General features: G+C 43.0%; 1 protein-coding gene across 13 annotated transcripts in view; it reads left to right on the top strand.

Annotated features, from left to right (window-relative positions):
* Window positions 1-17,162, top strand: part of RGS7 (regulator of G protein signaling 7) — a 136,980-nt gene that overhangs the window by 41,473 nt on the left and 78,345 nt on the right. For 2 of the 13 annotated variants that reach the window (XM_088666476.1, XM_088666469.1), the window contains exon 1: window positions 4,727-4,971. The exons of the other annotated variants lie outside the window; for them this stretch is intronic. The gene's annotated coding sequence lies outside the window, so the exon portion shown is untranslated. Of the gene's footprint in view, window positions 1-4,726; window positions 4,972-17,162 lie in introns of those variants that run through there. 13 annotated transcript variants of the gene reach the window in all.

Below are 17,162 nucleotides of genomic sequence, written 5' to 3'. Positions count from 1 at the left end.
GGACACCAAATCTAATTCCTTACCTTATCCCTCAAGTTTACAAGATGACATAGGACTCATAGAATAATAGAATCATAGAGTTGGAAGAGACCACAAGGGCCATCCAGTCCAACCCCCTGCCAAGCAGGAAACACCATCAAAGCATTCTTGCCATATGCCTGTCAAGCCTCTGCTTAAAGACCTCCAAAGAAGGAGACTCCACCACACTCCTTGGTAGCAAATTCCACTGCCAAACAGCTCTTACTATCAGGAATTTCTTCCTAATGTTTAGGTGGAATCTTCTTTCTTGTAGTTTGAATCCATTGCCCCGTGTCCGCTTCTCTGGAGCAGCAGAAAACAACCTTTCTCCCCCCTCTCTATGACATCCTTTTATATATTTGAACATGGCTATCATATCACCCCTTAACCTTCTCTTCTCCAGGCTAAACATACCCAGCTCCCTAAGCTGTTCCTCATAAGGCATCGTTTCCAGGCCTTTGGTCATTTTGGTTGCCAGTGGAATGCTTTGATGGTGTATCCTGCTTGGCAAGGGATTGGACTGGATGGCCCTTGTGGTCTCTTCCAACTCTATGATTCTATGTAGTCATATTTCTACTGACCTCTCCCAGTGGACAGAAGTGTTATGAGTGGTGAGGAACTCTACCCTAGTGGATGGGCACTTTCCCTGTTAGCAGTAGCCAGGAGAGAACCCTGAAACAGGGCATATGGAGTGGGGTGCCAGGATCTTCGAATCCCCTGGGTGTTCTGATACTTGGGCTCCTCAACTGCACCAGCCTCTGCCACTCCAGCCAGGCTTACTGAATCTTACACATTTTTGTTTTGTGGATTGCTTATTGATTGATTCTCCTCTAAATTGTATTGGATATTTTTAAGCAGTTTAAAACATTGGTAGCTTTGTAATGACATTTGTAATGTGAAATCGACTATGATAAAATAGGGATACATAATAGTTGGAAAAATTATAATATGCCAAAAAAAATTAACTTTTAATTTAAGAACCCATGGGAGGGAGGGAGGAAGTCGGAAGGTTCAGGGAACTTTGTAATTGGATATATGTGAAAGATAATATGTATAAAAATGTGAAAACTAATAAAATTTTATTTTAAAAAAGAAAATAAATTGTATTGGATATTTCTAGCTCTTTTCAAGTTCTTTTGAGATGTTATGCTCTTGTAACTATGAATTGTATGTTTTGATTAATTGTTTAATGGACTGTTACCCGATATTTTTATATTTGGGTGGTGTGGTGTTATTGATATGTGTTAACTATTGAGATGTTACAGGCTAATTATTATATTATTTTTTATATTGTAATTTTTGTGTCAGTTTGATGCAAAACACATTGAGTGTATTTGGAAAGGTGGAAATAAATGAAATTGACAATAGACGACTGGTAATCAATTTAGGTGATATTTGTTTATGTGTTTATTTATTTATGCCATGTTGTACTCCAACTCCTATCAGCCAGTGTTCAGGGATGATGGGATGATGGGATTTGTAGTGCAGCAACATATGCAACCCCAAAATAAGTTAGACAGCCCTGCCTTATGCAAACATTTCCTTGATGGCAGACAGAATAATGATGTATTTCTTTAGAAAATGCAATTATTTTTTAACTAGTGCAGGTGGAATTAACCAGGTGTACACTCTCAGTGAGAGAAAATGAAGAGCAGACTGAGACAAGTCAAGGTAGCCCCAGGTATTATTCCGCTAGGAAATCAAAAATTTGCTGTTGGGTATCAAAGCTAATAAGAGCTGATCAGATTGATAGTAAACGGGAGGGAAGAGAGCAAATTAAGGCAAAGCACACATGCAGATGGTCTATGGAAGCTGAACCTGCCAGTTCTAATGAAACTCTGCAAAATAGTTTGCATATCCTTTTTGTGTGTCTCTTGCTCTTCTGAAAAATGGTTAACGACAGTTTCAGTGCTGGGGGCTTTGGAGAATCTCTTTGCTCTTAGTATAGCAATGTTACTGAGGCGTTCGTCACACATCCTGCTTTTCAAATAGGCCTTAATTTCTGCAGACATAAAACTGTTAATTCACATTCAGCACTCGATGGAGGTATCGTGGTGGCAATGGCATACAATCTGTAGAGTTTATTGAAAGACATTTTCAGTTTTTTGGAAAGATAAAGCACTTGGTGCATTGTAGCAATTTGTATTTGTGTCTCTCATTTTTATATCTCTTCTAAAAATAGTCCAAGTTTTGCTTCAAATCCATCATAGTACTGTACTGCTGTGATGAGGTTTTTTTTGGATCAAGAAAGTAATGGCTTTGGGGACTGAAAGCATCAACCCTCTTAAAAACATTGTAGTTGGCTGCAAATCTTAAAATCACTAATCGTGCAATTGACAATAGATAAAAAAACACCTTAACTTTAAAAATATGGAGTACTGTAGTATTCAACAGAGTAGATCCATTGCTTCATTGATTTCCACTTGTGCAACAGAACTACCCTGCCTCTCCTTTCCCTGAAGAAGTATCTGAAGAAGTGTGCATGCACACGAAAGCTCATACCTATGACAAACTTAGATGGTCTCTAAGGTGCTACTGGAAGGAATTCCCTGCCCCCTTATTTCTCCTCTCCCTGTAAGACCCCCAGATCTCTTCTGGGGTTTTCCATAACCCTCCAGAAATATTTGGCAAGGGTGCATGGGGCAAAGAGAAGGAGGGGAAGTTGTGTTGTGCAAGTAGAAATCCTTGTGCAAGCTGATCTAGTTAGCTGGCTGTTACCTGTGATCAGTTTTTGGATACATACCTTCTGCTGTGTTTAATTCAATAGCAAAGCTTTAGCAGTTTTGGGATGCAATAGACTCTCTTTTATTCAGTTGGCATATTGATGTGATCCCCCCCCCCCGGTTATAATCTCTACATCAGCCATGGTTTTGCTGAAATTCTTCTCCTAATCCTTCAGATGTTCCAGTTTTCTAAGAAGGCAAACATGAGCCACATCGTAATCTGACTTCTGCAAATAATTTGCAACCACTTTAAATTCAAGTTGCACTTCATTGAAAAGATTCAGGCAGAATGTAAAGCCTAAGTCAATCTGGTATAGACTGCCCCATGCCTCTTCACTCCTTTGCTGATTATATTCAGCAGCAACACAACTAATTACAGGCTATGTTGCTTTAACGGCTCAACAATCATGCGTATTTGGTGAGTGGGACCAACTTTTCAATTCAGTAATTCTGCTTGCTATTTCTCTTTGTAGTGAAACTTAAATGCACCTAAGTATGGGGTACAATTACGTATAGTTGTCAAGAAGACTGGAGAAGTTTGCTACAATATTCTTACAGAGAATTAGATTAATTCCCCCTCCTGTAATGCCCTGTGGAAAGAGAAAGACTTTGGAGCAGGCAAAACAATCCACCCTTTCTAGGTGAGGCCTGCAGAGCAAGGAGATAGGGGAAGTGGGGGCAAGGGGAGAAGGCCTCATAGCCTGGCCTGAACAGGTGGCTCTGGGTACCAAAAAGAGGCAACTGTTGGACCTCTTCCCTGGAACACTATCCCTTTCCATGAGAGCCTAATGGTGGAGAGATCTACTCACTCAGGGTCCTGCACTCGGGTGAGCACTGAGGAGAGTCATGTAGGTGTATAAGCAGCTTTCTTTTTCATTAGGATGAACACGTATCCATTCTTGTAACACCCCCGGTGTGACTAAATGACACCACACCAGTATCAGGTGGGAACTGGACTCCCATTAAAGATACATTCCATAGACCGCAGGCCTTTTCCATGGCCTCCTCTTTTTCTCTCGGTTCCATCCTGCTTCATGCTGTTCACACCTCTTTAGCAGTCATTGGCAGCCAGTGAGTTTCTCCTCTCTTGCAAGCTGTCCACACTTCTGAGGCAGCTGCTTCTGCCTCCTCTATCTTGATGCTGCTTCTGAAATCTTCCCCACCTCCTGCATGCCAGCCGTGCCTTTTCCATTGCACCGCTCTTCTGTACTGCCCAAGGGCTATAGCTCAGTGGTAAGAGCAACTCCCTTAAATGCAGAAGGTCCCAGGGTCAATCATGGGCTTCTCCAGGGAGGGATTGGGAAGACTGGAGAGCTGCTGCCCATCAGTGTAGACAATACTAAACTAGATGGCATGTCTTGATACAGTGCAGCTTCCCTGATGCTTCCCCCATGGCTCGTGGCAGCACCTGTAGCGCAGACTATTACGGCGCAAACAAGAGAAGGCTTTTCTTTTGGTTATGGCATGCATTGACACAGAGTTTGATCATTTAGGCTCTCTGCTAAACAAGGCTATGGAAGGAGCAGTTTACCTGCCTGATACCCGCTTTTGCTCGTGGAAAAAGATAGGTGTTCTGCCTCTTAAATGGGTATAAAATAATGATGCTTTCCTTGAATGGTAAACCCCATGGCTGATCTGGGCACAGCTCCAGTTTTCTAAAGTCCTCAGATCAAAAGAAGCTGACTTATGACTCAGACATTAGTGCATTAATGTGTGTGCAGAGGGGATGCCTCTGGAGAGCTAATGTGCATCCTAAAAAGAGAGTTCAACTCCACACTGGCAGAAGCTGGATCTATAAACAGCAGCAGAATGAGTTGCACAATGTCCCGAGGTTGTACAGGGTCCTGTCCTGTTTCAGACAGAATCTCACATTTTAAAAATTCTGTCCCATATTAAATCAGATCAAATCAAATCATAGCTTGCCAATATGTATAAAAGGCCAAGGTACAATCTTTATCCCTGACCTGCTGGTTTTCTACTTGCAGGTGTGCCCCCCCTTCTTTCGCACGAGGAAGCATTCCGAATGGTGCAGCCTCTTGTATTCTCAAGTGGAACAGTCTGTTTGACCACCTTGTGGCAGCCATGCAATTCTTCTGAATGTATAGAACAATCCTTAAAGATCTCACAGGGATACAGTGTGGCCATTGACCAGAATGGTATCAGCCCCAAAGTATCTCTTAACAATGTCGACTTATTTCTGTAATGTTTATGATTAGTCCATAATCTCAAGGTACGTAGTACTTTTTAAAGTGGATATAAAGATGTAGGGCAATCAGCACAAGGAAAGTGAAAAGAATAATCCCTAAAGCAGTATGCCCTCTTTAGATTGCAAAAGCCATTTATATTTTTTTTCAGCTCTTTTAACTTTCCCCAGTAGATGCACCAATAGGACTCCAATGATGGCTCCATGCAAATCTCACAGCATTTTGTAAAGATCGGTGAAATAAAAATCCAGAACCTGTCACTGAGATGTAGAATATTTCCTTTAACTTTATGGATCCTGAATAATGGTGGGGGCATATACTGCAATATAGATTTTATCTTTTTAACCAATCAGCATTTACTGATGCTTTAGTAATGTCTTTAATGATGTGTTCATGGGTACATTTTGATGATTTTATTCTTATATGTTGTATATTGCCTTGATTTTTTTTTTTAATGAAATTGCAGATGACAAACAAACACATCTCTAGGAAGGACTGGGAGAGAACTCCGCCAGTCAATTTAGACAATAATGAGCCAGATGTACCACTGGTCTGAATCACTATAAGCCAGCTTCCTATATTCCTAGCTGATGACTGCCATTCGTCGAACGGGGCTTTTAAAATGTTGCAAGTGTGTTTGTGTGTAATGGTATCCCCAAGAAATTTCACATCTGAGATGTGTCTTTCAAATGGCACAAGGAGCGGGGATGGGTGTGTGTGTGTCAGCAGCATGCACAATACCACCTAAGTTGTGGCCAAGCACGAGTTGTGGAAAGCTGCAGAGCCAACAGCCAGCTGCCTTCCATAAACACGGGAGCACTTCTGACAAATGGGCCCCTAAAGTGTTGTGAAGCATAAGACGCACCCAGCTATGAACAGACATAAAACTGGTTCTTCATCTCGGTGGCTCTAGAATGCCTCACTGATCATTTTTAATGAATTACATAAACGGTCTTTTGTAATGCTGTGCCTGCGCTGTCAGCGGAGGTTAATAGTATTCCTTGCAACTTCCATTAGACTAAAATGATATACACCACTGGCCAGGCCCTAACAATTGGTTTACAGGAAATGCAGTTTTTAAGTGAAAGCTTTCTATAATATTGTTCAGCTTTTGTTTTCGTTGGGGTTTTTAAGGATGTCCTCATAGTTGCGTGTCTGATGTATGTGTATATTGTCAGAATTAGGAAAGGATCTCTCTCTCTCTCTCTCTCTCTCTCTCTCTCTCTCTCTCTCTCTCTCTCTCTCACACACACACACACACACACACACACAATGGCGTACATCAGTCTTTGACAACCTGGTGGCCTCCATATGTTATATAGTGGGAATTGTAGTTCGGAACCATCTAGAAGCTACCAGGTTGTCAAAACTGTCTGACAGTTTTTCTTAATGTCACCACAGTTTATTCAGTACATTCTGACTCCTGTATCACTGGTAGCATTATGACACTTAGCACACATATAACCACCATTTCTCACTTTAAATAAAATCATTTGGGGGGAAAGAACACACATTTGCTTGAAATATTTATGGATATTTAAGTTCTGGATATTTAACTTCACAGTCTCATTCCAATAGTCATTTCTGGCATGGTTTCCTAGTTTATTTCCTGCTCTGTGCTTATGTGGGTTAATCTTTTTTTATTTGTGTGTGTATAGTATTTATGTATTGTAAATTTAAGGGGGGGTGACCTCTGACAAGATTACCGCTGAAAGCCTTCCAGTCCCAGCCATATGGCTTTCCCTCACTCCACCTCATATCCAGTAATAATAAAAGCATTTGTTAATTCCCAAAACAGTGTGGAAGGGTTGGTTTAAAACAGTTTCCTCCAGACACTTGTGGCTGCACTTCCCACCAGTCTCTGCCAGCCTGGCCAAACCGACTGGGGCTGATGGGAATTGTAGTCACAGAACATAAGGAGAGCACAAGGTGGGCAAAAGCTGGTTTAAGGGAACAGAGTAAAAAGCTCAGGTAGGCTTTGGCTGTTCAGCCTATTGATTTTCATTGTATTAAGCAATGTAAATGTGTGCTTCATCATCTCCTGCTTCCTGTAATGACCCCAAGCATTTGGAAAGTATCTGTTATGAGCGAGGAAGACATCTCTGGCAATTTTTGTACTCTTCCTATATTAGATACCTCACCAGTCACAAGTAGCTCAAATTCTGGTGGCAGTTTAGAAACTCGCCGTCAGGTATCCACCGCAGCCAGCAGACACTTTATTATAACAAAAATATTAGCAAGCTCTAGCAAACAACTATTAGGGCAGCAACAAATGCTTTGCAACAGGAACATTGACTTTATTTTTCTCTTCGTAAAGAGCAGCAAGAAAAATCAATAAAAATGCTATATAACCGCTGGCAGTTCAACCAGTCCTCCATGTAGCGCAATCCAGTATTCTCAACCTGGAAGGAACACCGTATTTCTTTTATGGAACCTATTTATATATTATGCTTAGCCTCAAGTTTCCCTGGTGTTTAATTTAAATATGTTGTTGTTGTTGAAATTTGTAATACCACCCTATACCCGTAGATCTCAGGGCAATTATCATACAAATGCAGTGGAGGATAGGATTGCAGCCTACGTTGCCTACCTTTCAGGCATTTGCAGAGAGAGAAAGTATGGTGAGCTTCATGGGGGCGGGGAGTGAGAGTGGTGGAGATGATGGATTGTAGTCAATGCTGCACTAGCAGGTTTCCACTGGTACAACAGGACTTCCCTTTCCTCTCTGCCCTCTGCTCTGGAGCGTCGCCCAACCCCCCAGAGCTGATTTTGACTGAATTTGGGCGGTGGGGGCAGAAGGGGAAGAGGAAGCTCTGTAGCAGAGCACAGAAGCCCATTGTTGTTGGGTACAGCCCATTGTCCTGCTGTATAACCATAAAATTAGGCACTACCTTGCACTTTTAAAGGCAAAAATGAATGTGGACTTTCAGAGCTTTGACCAGTTACAAGGAAGGAGATTCCGGCTAAGCATCAGGGAAGGACTTTCCGACAGTAAGTGCTGTTCAACAGTGGAATGGTTTCCCTCTGGAGGACGTGGGCGCTCCTTCATTGGAGGTTTTTAAGCCTGTCATGGATGCTTTAGCATTGCAGGGGGCTGGTCCCTTCTAAAATTACAATTCCATGATTGAATTTAAATGCTCCCTTTTAAAGCCAAGGTTTCATACAGTATTTGGAATAATGGCATGAATGCAACTTGTCTGGAATTATAAATCCTCCCTCGGGTGTACTGTTCGGGAAATATAAGGTATTAATTGTGATGGGCGTGTAGAGAGCACTCTACAGACTTCAATATTCAAGACTTCGTGAACAGTGTTTCTTTTAATTCAGGGGTGCTAACCTGTGCACCTCCAGAGGCTGCTGAATTACATCTCTTTCACCCATATGGCATGCTGGTTGAGGTTGGTGGTAGTTCTGCTGAGCAGCAACACCCAGAGAGCAATAGGTTAGCCACCCCCGAATTAATTCATTAATTGCATATAATTTAAGATGATAAACAAGCAAAATATTATGTATTTAAATATTTATAAACTACACTTTCGTATGAAAAGGCGGTATACAGCCTAAGTAAAAATGCAAATTTCATAGAGCAGATTTAATGTCTAGATCTCTGAAGCGCCCTATTGTGTGATGATTTGCAAAGAATCAAGAAAAATGCTCCGGCTGCTTCTCAGAGCCTAGCAAATGGTGCTTTCATTCTTAGCAGGAAATGTTCTGAGACTAGCACACATCAATTGTGGATAATAAACTTGAAATCAAGGCATTTTTAATATAAAGACAAAAAGTTCTGGCATAGACATTTCTTGAGCTAAATTGCTCTTTCAATATTTTGCTGGTGTACCTATTCAACAGTTTTTTTATGTATTAGAGACTTGTCCAATTGTCTCCAGATAATTGTACTAGCTCACCCCCCACCCACTTAATAACCATTCTCTACAGGCAGGTGGTATTTGTACCAGTATTTATGATAATAATTTACCTTTCTGAATAATTTGTTCTGAAGCATTGAAAAAGCGAAAGCATCTCAACTCGCTGACTTTGTCAAATGCAGAAGGAACAAATTAGCAAAATGGAACTTTCTCTCTGAGTCGTCATGTGTATGAATCTATGGGGTTCAATCTAGACTTGGAACTCTACTCAATGGGACTCAAGTTAGGCCTGGTTTGAAATTCAGCCATGTTATTTATGGTGGCAGCCAAAATATTTAACCAACAGCTAAGTTTAGATCCAGCATGGTACAGTGGTTAGAGTTATCCTAGAATGGGGAATGTTGGGGGGGGGTATGGAGGGGAGAGGAAGAGCGAGGGGGAAACCCCATTGCACAAGCAGAAGTCATTGCACAAGACTTCCGCTGACAGGCAGTGAACCCTACCTTATTTCTGTTTTGCCCTAATATACATCTACCTTTAAGCAGGATAGTGCATCATCTGTCTAGTTTTTCCTTGCACTTTTATCGCCAATTGCTAAAGTGGCACTGGGTAAATTCACTTCTCAATGCTCTGCTAGCACACAGCCAGCCATACTATTGCAGATGCATCTAATTGGGAAATACTGTATGGGCTCCAATGTTGTTGTTGTTTAGTCGTTTAGTCATGCCCGACTTTTCATGACCCCATGGACCAGAGCACACCAGGCACTCCTGTCTTCCACTGCCTCCTGTCTTCCACAGTTTGGTCAGACTCATGTTGGTGGCTTCGAGAACACTGTCCAACCATCTTGTCCTCTGTCGTCCCCTTCTCCTTGTGCCCTCAGTCTTTCCCAACATCAGGGTCTTTTCCAAGGATTCTTCTCTTCTCATGAGGTGGCCAAAGTATTGGAGCCTCAGCTTCACGATCTGTCCTTCCAGGGAGCACTCAGGGCTGATTTCCTTAAGAATGGATAGGTTTGATCTTCTTGCAGTCCATGGGACTCTCAAGAGTCTCCTCCAGCACCATAATTCAAAAGCATCAATTCTTCGGCGATCAGCCTTCTTTATGGTCCAGCTCTCACTTCCATACATCACTACTGGGAAAACCATAGCTTTAACTATACGGACCTTTGTCGGCAAGGTGATGTCTCTGCTTTTTAAGATGCTGTCTAGGTTTGTCATTGCTTTTCTCCCAAGAAGCAGGCGTCTTTTAATTTCGTGACTGCTGTCACCATCTGCAGTGATCATGGAACCCAAGAAAGTGAAATGTCTCACTGCCTCCATTTCTTTCCCTTCTATTTGCCAGGAGGTGATGGGACCAGTGGCCATGATCTTAGTTATTTTGATGTTGAGCTTCAGACCATATTTTGCGCTCTCCTCTTTCACCCTCATTAAAAGGTTCTTTAATTCCTCCTCACTTTCTGCCATCAAGGTTTTGCTCCAATACTCAGACTCAAATCAGCAGCATCTGATTTTCTTCTTTTTAAGTTACTGTTTAGTGCTAACATGTTGTTGTTGTTGTTGTTGTTGTTGTTGTTGTTTTTATTTATAAACCACTTTCCCCCAGACCCTAGGGCTCAACACAGATTAAAAAAATGAAAAGCTAAAAACATATCAAAGTTAATAGTTGAAAAGTAATTAAACTCTTCAGGAAGAATCTTTCTCAATTTGGAGTTGCCCACATTCACATTCCCTAACTTAGTCAGGGGCCATAAGTGTGTTTCATGAATTTCCTACGGTTTGTGGATTCCCTAGTTTTCTGAAGCACCAGTGCAATTCAAAAATTCTATCTCACCTCTCTTCTGTCGTGGAACCCAAGGCAGCACACTAGTGGTTCCCAGGGAGTCTCCTAGCATTGAGCAGGTCCAGCAAGCTGATAGCCTCATATGCTTTCAGTGTTGGAAATTTCCATTCCACCTTTAGTTGCAGACATGGGATTACTACGTGTCTCATGTCTGTTTACATTCCAGCACTGCTTGCTGGCGTAAGCGGAACTTCCACTGGGTTGTTGCTTTTGCTTTTCTCACTCTCTCGGAAGAGACGGCAAGGAGAGAGATGACATGTTTCTTTGTCCTGGTTTATGATTAATAAATACGTAGTTCCTAGTATGTCTCCACAAGCTTCAAGCCTCTTTTGTTGCACAGTTTTGCTCTCCTAAGTAAAGTGTGCCCATGTCCACAGGCTTGGGTCACTGATTTATGTCGCACCAGAGGTCAAGTCTTCACAGCGTGCTGGCTGGAAGGAGAGGATCCAGCTGGGGGCTAGCCAGCTGGCCATTCAACCCCTGGATGCTGGCATTCAGACACTACTCTAGTACCATTTTATAGGTTAATAAGTTAATGGGAATATATAATACATTGCAATCTGATATTATAGCTCATGTCTTTGCATTTCATAGGATTCATCCCTCTCCCTTTCAGTTAACATTGCTCTTAATAATTTTAGTATTGCATACTTTAAACTTTCTAACCCAGTAGTGGGATAGTAGAAACAGTTTCATCTTTTGTATTGGCCTATTGTAGCTATTATATAGGGACACAGGTGGCACTGTGGTCTAAACCACTGAGCCTAATGCTTGCTGATCGGAAGGTCAGCAGTTCGAATCCCCGCAATGGGGTGAGCTCCCGTTGATTGGTCCCTGCTCCTGCCAACCTAGCAGTTTGAAAGCACGTCAAAGTGCAAGTAGATAAATAGGTATTGCTCCGTCGGGAAGGTAAACTGTGTTTCCGTGTGCTGCTCCGGTTTCGCCAGAAGTGGCTTAATCATGCTGGCCACATGACCCGGGAAAACTGTCTGCGGACAAACACCGGCTCCCTCGGCTAGTAAAGCAAGATGAGTGTCACAACCCCAGAGTCGTTTGTGACCGGACTTAACTGTCAGGAGTCCTTTACCTTTACCTTTTTATTATAGCTTATAGAGATTTAATATTATTGTAATTACATTCTTTATTTCTTTAGCATCTGCTATTGGTGTCTAATGTTTGGGGCACGTATTGTGTGGCCATATTCTACAACTTTGTGTTTTAAATAAAGAAATAAAATTCCAAATACATGCATCAGCATGCTGCATGCCATAGAGCAGCGTTTCTTAACCACTGTTCCGCGGCACACTAGTGTGCCGCGAGATGCTGGCTGGTGTGCCGCGACGTGCGGCGACGAGAAGGGCGATTTGCATTGTCACGTGCCTGGCGGCCACCAATAGACATCGCTGACCCGCCGGAAAGGAAGCCGGCCGGGTCACGACGCGAGGCGAGTGCAGCTCTCAACAGCCACCACCACAGGAGGGTGGTTTTAGACAAACTTAAAGAAGCTGGCTGGATGAGCTCAACCTGAAACTTGCTGAGCAAAGGATTGTGCTGGCAGAGAAATCAGCGGCTTGTGAAGCCTTATTACAGGAGATTGCAACCAACACAGCAATTGGCAAGTGTTTCTTACAGTCATAATTATATAGTCAATATAGGGCGGCACAGAGTTAAATTTTTTAACTTTTTTAATGGTGGTGTGCCTCGTGATTTTTTTCATGGAACAAGTGTGCCTTGGCCCAAAAAAGGTTGAGAAACACTGCCATAGAGTGTATGGGAAATTGTTGGTGTAAAGGCAGGCTGCCATGCCTTCTTGATCCAATAACGTGTGTGTGTGTGTGTGTGTAGCCTTTTGAACAAAACTGCAGTCTTGCTGCTTGCCTGTTCAGGAGAATGGGGCAGCTGTCCCTCCCTCTTCCACTAAACAGCTGATGGGTCAGGTGGGTTTTGAAAAAAGGCACAGTCTCAGCTGTTGCATGCATCCTTTTTTTTTGGCTTGGAGCCACTGTATGTGTGCATCTTTGAACAGCCATCTGTTTCTGCCTTGTACTGCATGCCACCGCTTGTGTCTCAGGCCTAGTTCATGTCATGCAAACAGCAGGAGCAGAATGGTGGATTTCAGAGGATAAAATGAGCAACCTTATGTGCTCTGCACCGAGCTTCCTGGAGAAAGGTGAGATACAAATGTAATAAATAGGTAATTAAAATAATATTAGCTTATAAGGTAATAGAGTTGGTTGTTTCACCTTTAAATAGAAATTGCATTTTATACATCCCAGAAGGAATTGCCGAGTAAGTGCTAGAGTAGATGGTTAATAACTGGAATGCCTGCTAGCATTTTGTATAGAATAACCTTTTTGTATGAAATGTCTTAGAGCAGGCATGGGGAAGTTTGGGCCCGCCAGATGTCCCTGAACTACAATTCTCACCATCTGTGGCCATTAGCCATGCTTGCTGGAGCTGATGGGAGTTGTAGCTTAGCAACACCTGGAGAGCTATAGTTTCTCCACACCTGGCTTAGAGTCTTTCAGTGCAACACACAGTATGAAATCCTTCTGAAAACATCCACCGCAAAACAAGCATTTCTTTTACTGTAAACATGGCATCTTTTTCAAGGTTGTAGAAAATTCATTGAGTATGCTGAAAGGATAGCCACTTAGTTTTGGAGTGATACTTGCTGCATATTCTTAGAAAAGAGTGTTTATATGTGTGTTACTGTTTTCAAATGGCAGTGTTGCATTCTATTATTATAGCAGCAACAAAATTATTAGGTAATGCCAAGTCAGGCGGGGAGGGGAGGGGGAGGACCAGAAGAACAAGCTGGTTGTCATCCAGCTAATATTATTCATGTTAATGTACTTCTTGACTAGGAAATGTATCTCTCTCTGTGTGTGTCTGTGTGTCTTCACACACACACACAGTGACATATAAAATTGCACTGTCTTCTACAATATGAGCTCCAGTTCCAAGTGCCTTCTGGTGATTTCCTCACTGCAAGAAATGAAGTTACATAGGGTTGCCATATTTATAGAAGTAAAATTCTGGACACAAAAGTTGTTGAGCTTTTTTTTGTCTGTTCCAGGCTTCCTCAAGCTCGGCCCTCCAGATGTTTTTGGCCTAAAACTCCCATGATCCCTAGCTAGCATGACCAGTGGTCAGGGATGATGGGAATTGTAGTCTCAAAACATCTGGGGGGCCGAGGTTGAGGAAGCCTGGTTAAGACTATCATACATTGTTTTCACCTTCCATTGAATCATGGAACCTTATGGAGATGCACTTACACTTGATTGCTTTTCTTGGAACATCTAAAACTACAACCACCAGCTGCCATTTTTCTTTCTTTCTTTTCTTTATGACTATTGTGCTCTGTTTTACTTGCATGGGTATGTTTTGTGACTTGAAATTAAAAATCAGTTTTAAAAAACAACTATAGGATAGCTCCACATTGTGGTCAATGTCATGTGCGCACATGCTCAAAAGCCATTGGTGGGAGCGCACTGGAGGCAGAGTAAATGGTAATTTACAGAATGTGGAAGGTAAAAGATGGGATGTTCAACCTGGGGTAACAATTTGAGCAGTTTTCTCAACTATGTGAAGGAGCTTTACCCGAATATCTGAAAAAACAGAGGGATGCATTTTGATACGGATAGAGAGATTTTCCAAATATGTAAGGACAGTGGGGGCCAATTCTGAAATGAGTTGTAGACTAAGGCATCTGGAGGGGACCAGGCTGGGTAAGGTTGAAGTGTGTGAAGAAAACACAAAGCTCAAACCACAGGCTGAGACTCTACCTGCCCGCGGACTGTCTCGCCAGAGTGGTGCATGCTCTCGCTTGGACTACTGCAATGTAGTTATCTCTCGCTTGGACTACTGCAATGCACTCTACCTTTGAAGGTGACCCGGAAACGACAACTAATCCAGAATGCAGCAGCTAGACTGGTGATTGGGAGCAGCCGCCGAGACCACATAACACCAGTCTTGAAAGACCTACATCTGCTCCCAGTATGTTTCTGAGCACAATTCAAAGTGTTGGTGCTGACCTTTAAAGCCCTAAACGGCCTTGGTCCAGTATACCTGAAGGAGCGTCTCCACCCCCATTGTTCTGTCCGGACACTGAGGTCCAGCGCCGAGGGCCTTCTGGCAGTTCCCTCATTGCGAGAAGCCAAGTTACAGGGAACCAGGCAGAGGGCCTTCTTGGTAGTGGCACCCGCCCTGTGGAATGCCCTCCCATCAGATCAGGGCTGTCTTAAGCGCCCCTGGTGCCGTGGTGCGCCGGATCCCTCCGGCGCCCCCCGCCCCGTTTCCCAGCGAGGTGGGCAGGCGGGCGCAGCTCGGCTGCCACAGGCGCTGCTGTGTGGCGGGCGGGCAGGCACAGCACGGCTGCTGGTGCAGCTGCGCGGCGGACCGGCCGGCCAGCGGGCGGGCGCAGTGCACGGTGCCCCCCTGGCGGGCTGGCGCCGTGGTGCCCTGCGCCACCCAGCCTGGCCATAGGGCGGCCCTGCATCAGATGTCAAAGAGAAAAACAACTACCAGACTTTTAGAAGACATCTGAAGGTAGCCCTGTTTAGGGAAGCTTTTAATGTTTAATAGATCATTATTGTATTTTAATATTCTGTTGTAAGCCACCCAGAGTGGCTGGGGAAACCCAGCCAGATGGGTGGGGTATAAATAATAAATTGTTATTATTATTATTATTATTATTATTATTATTATTCTCTGTTTTGAGCTTGCCACACTTTGCTGCTCTGCATACCACAGCATCAGGGTTGCACTTCAACGGGAAGAATGTCTTGAACCCTTTCCTGTTTGCAGAAATCCTGCATTCCTGTGTGTGAGTCTTGAGCCTGCTTCTTGCCTCTGGAGACTCCTCTACTTCATCGTTCCCCTGGAAAACAACAATTTGGAAAGGCCATAAAAAGGAATTACAGTAGTCAACCATCAAGTAATTTCATCGATCCTCACACCCACAACAGTCCACTTCTCTCTTTCTGAACATTGAGATTGATTCTCTTTTCTGTGCTGTGTAAAAGTCACCATTATGGAAGAGCGTCTGTGGCAGAGGATGTAGAAAGAATAGCTCATCTGCTTTTGCAAATGCATGTCTTGTAGGGCATGGAGCATTTCTGTTGACTTCACGGGCTAATAGAAGCTTCACTACTATGTATTTATTTTCCTTTATTATTAAGACTTATACCCCACCATTTTAATACACATATATTACTCGGGGCTGCTTTTACAATGATTAAAGTCAAAAAAGTAAGGCACAACAATAGTAAAGCAGAGACAGCCATGGCGGATAAAACACAGCCTTCCATAAAATTGCTTCACCCAGGCAAATTGTCATCACACTGCACTAAAATAACAAGACTGCAAGACCCATCAGGCTGGATCAGAGCATTTAGTTTAGCGTTCTGTTTCCAACAGTTACAAACCCACAAGCACACCATGTATCCATTCATTACACTCTGACAGCAGTGGTGCATGTGAGAAGGGGTGGAGTGAGGCAGTGTCAAGGTTGGGGGAACCTCATGTTGACAATAGCCTAGACTAGTTTCTCCAACTTCAGTCCTGCCACACCCCTGCCTTGGGTCACGCAAGTACTGCTGCCACCAGGAGGGCACTGCTATCATTTCTCCACCACCATCACCCATGCACTGTTGCTGCTTTCTGAATACAGTACTTAAAAGATGGTTGTACAGCCTTTTCATAAATACACAGTCCTCTTCATAACTGGAAACTAGGTAATTATTTTGTGATATGTAATGAACAAACAATGCAAAATTTGAACAAATCTTTCCTGTTGTGCCCTTGTCTAAGTCACTGATGAGCCATTCCCATGACTTATGAGAGTTTTCTGTCCACTGTTGGGTTCCTGCACATGCATAGGATGGTAGCCCTTAGTGATGTTCCAGAAACATTCCCCTGCCATTTCACCTTTCCTTACAAAAAAACATCCAAAGCATCTGATTATTATTATTTTTTGCTTGTGGAGCTATGAAAAATTACAGGCACACAATATTCTGCTCAACTGCCCACTAATGAATTAATAAAACCATATAACTAAACATGTTGAGCTGCCTATATTTGTATTTTTTATATTTAACTTCTATTTTTTTTGCAAAGAGAGCAACAGCAGAAGAAAAGCAACATTATCAACAAAAGCATCCTGACTTAAATATATGGATTGATAAAAGGTAAAGATAAAGGGACCCCTAACCATTAAGTCCAGTCACGGACGATTCTTGGGTTGTGGCGCTCATCTCGCTTTATTGGCCGAGGGAGCTGGCGTACAGCTTCTGGGTCATGTAGCCAGCATGACTAAGCCACTTCTGGTGAACCAGAGCAGCACACGGAAACGCCGTTTACCTTCCTGTTTACCTTCCCTATTTATCTACTTGCACTTTGATGTGCTTTCAAACTGCTAAGTGGGCAGGAGCTGGGACCGAACAACGGGAGCTCACCCTGTCACGGGGATTCGAACCGCCAACCTTCCGATCGGCAAGCCCTAGGCT

Source organism: Zootoca vivipara, chromosome 3, assembly GCF_965207765.1.
Source record: "Zootoca vivipara chromosome 3, rZooViv2.hap1.1, whole genome shotgun sequence".
Lineage (NCBI taxonomy): Eukaryota > Metazoa > Chordata > Lepidosauria > Squamata > Lacertidae > Zootoca > Zootoca vivipara.
This window is presented reverse-complemented; position numbering and strand designations above follow the sequence as displayed.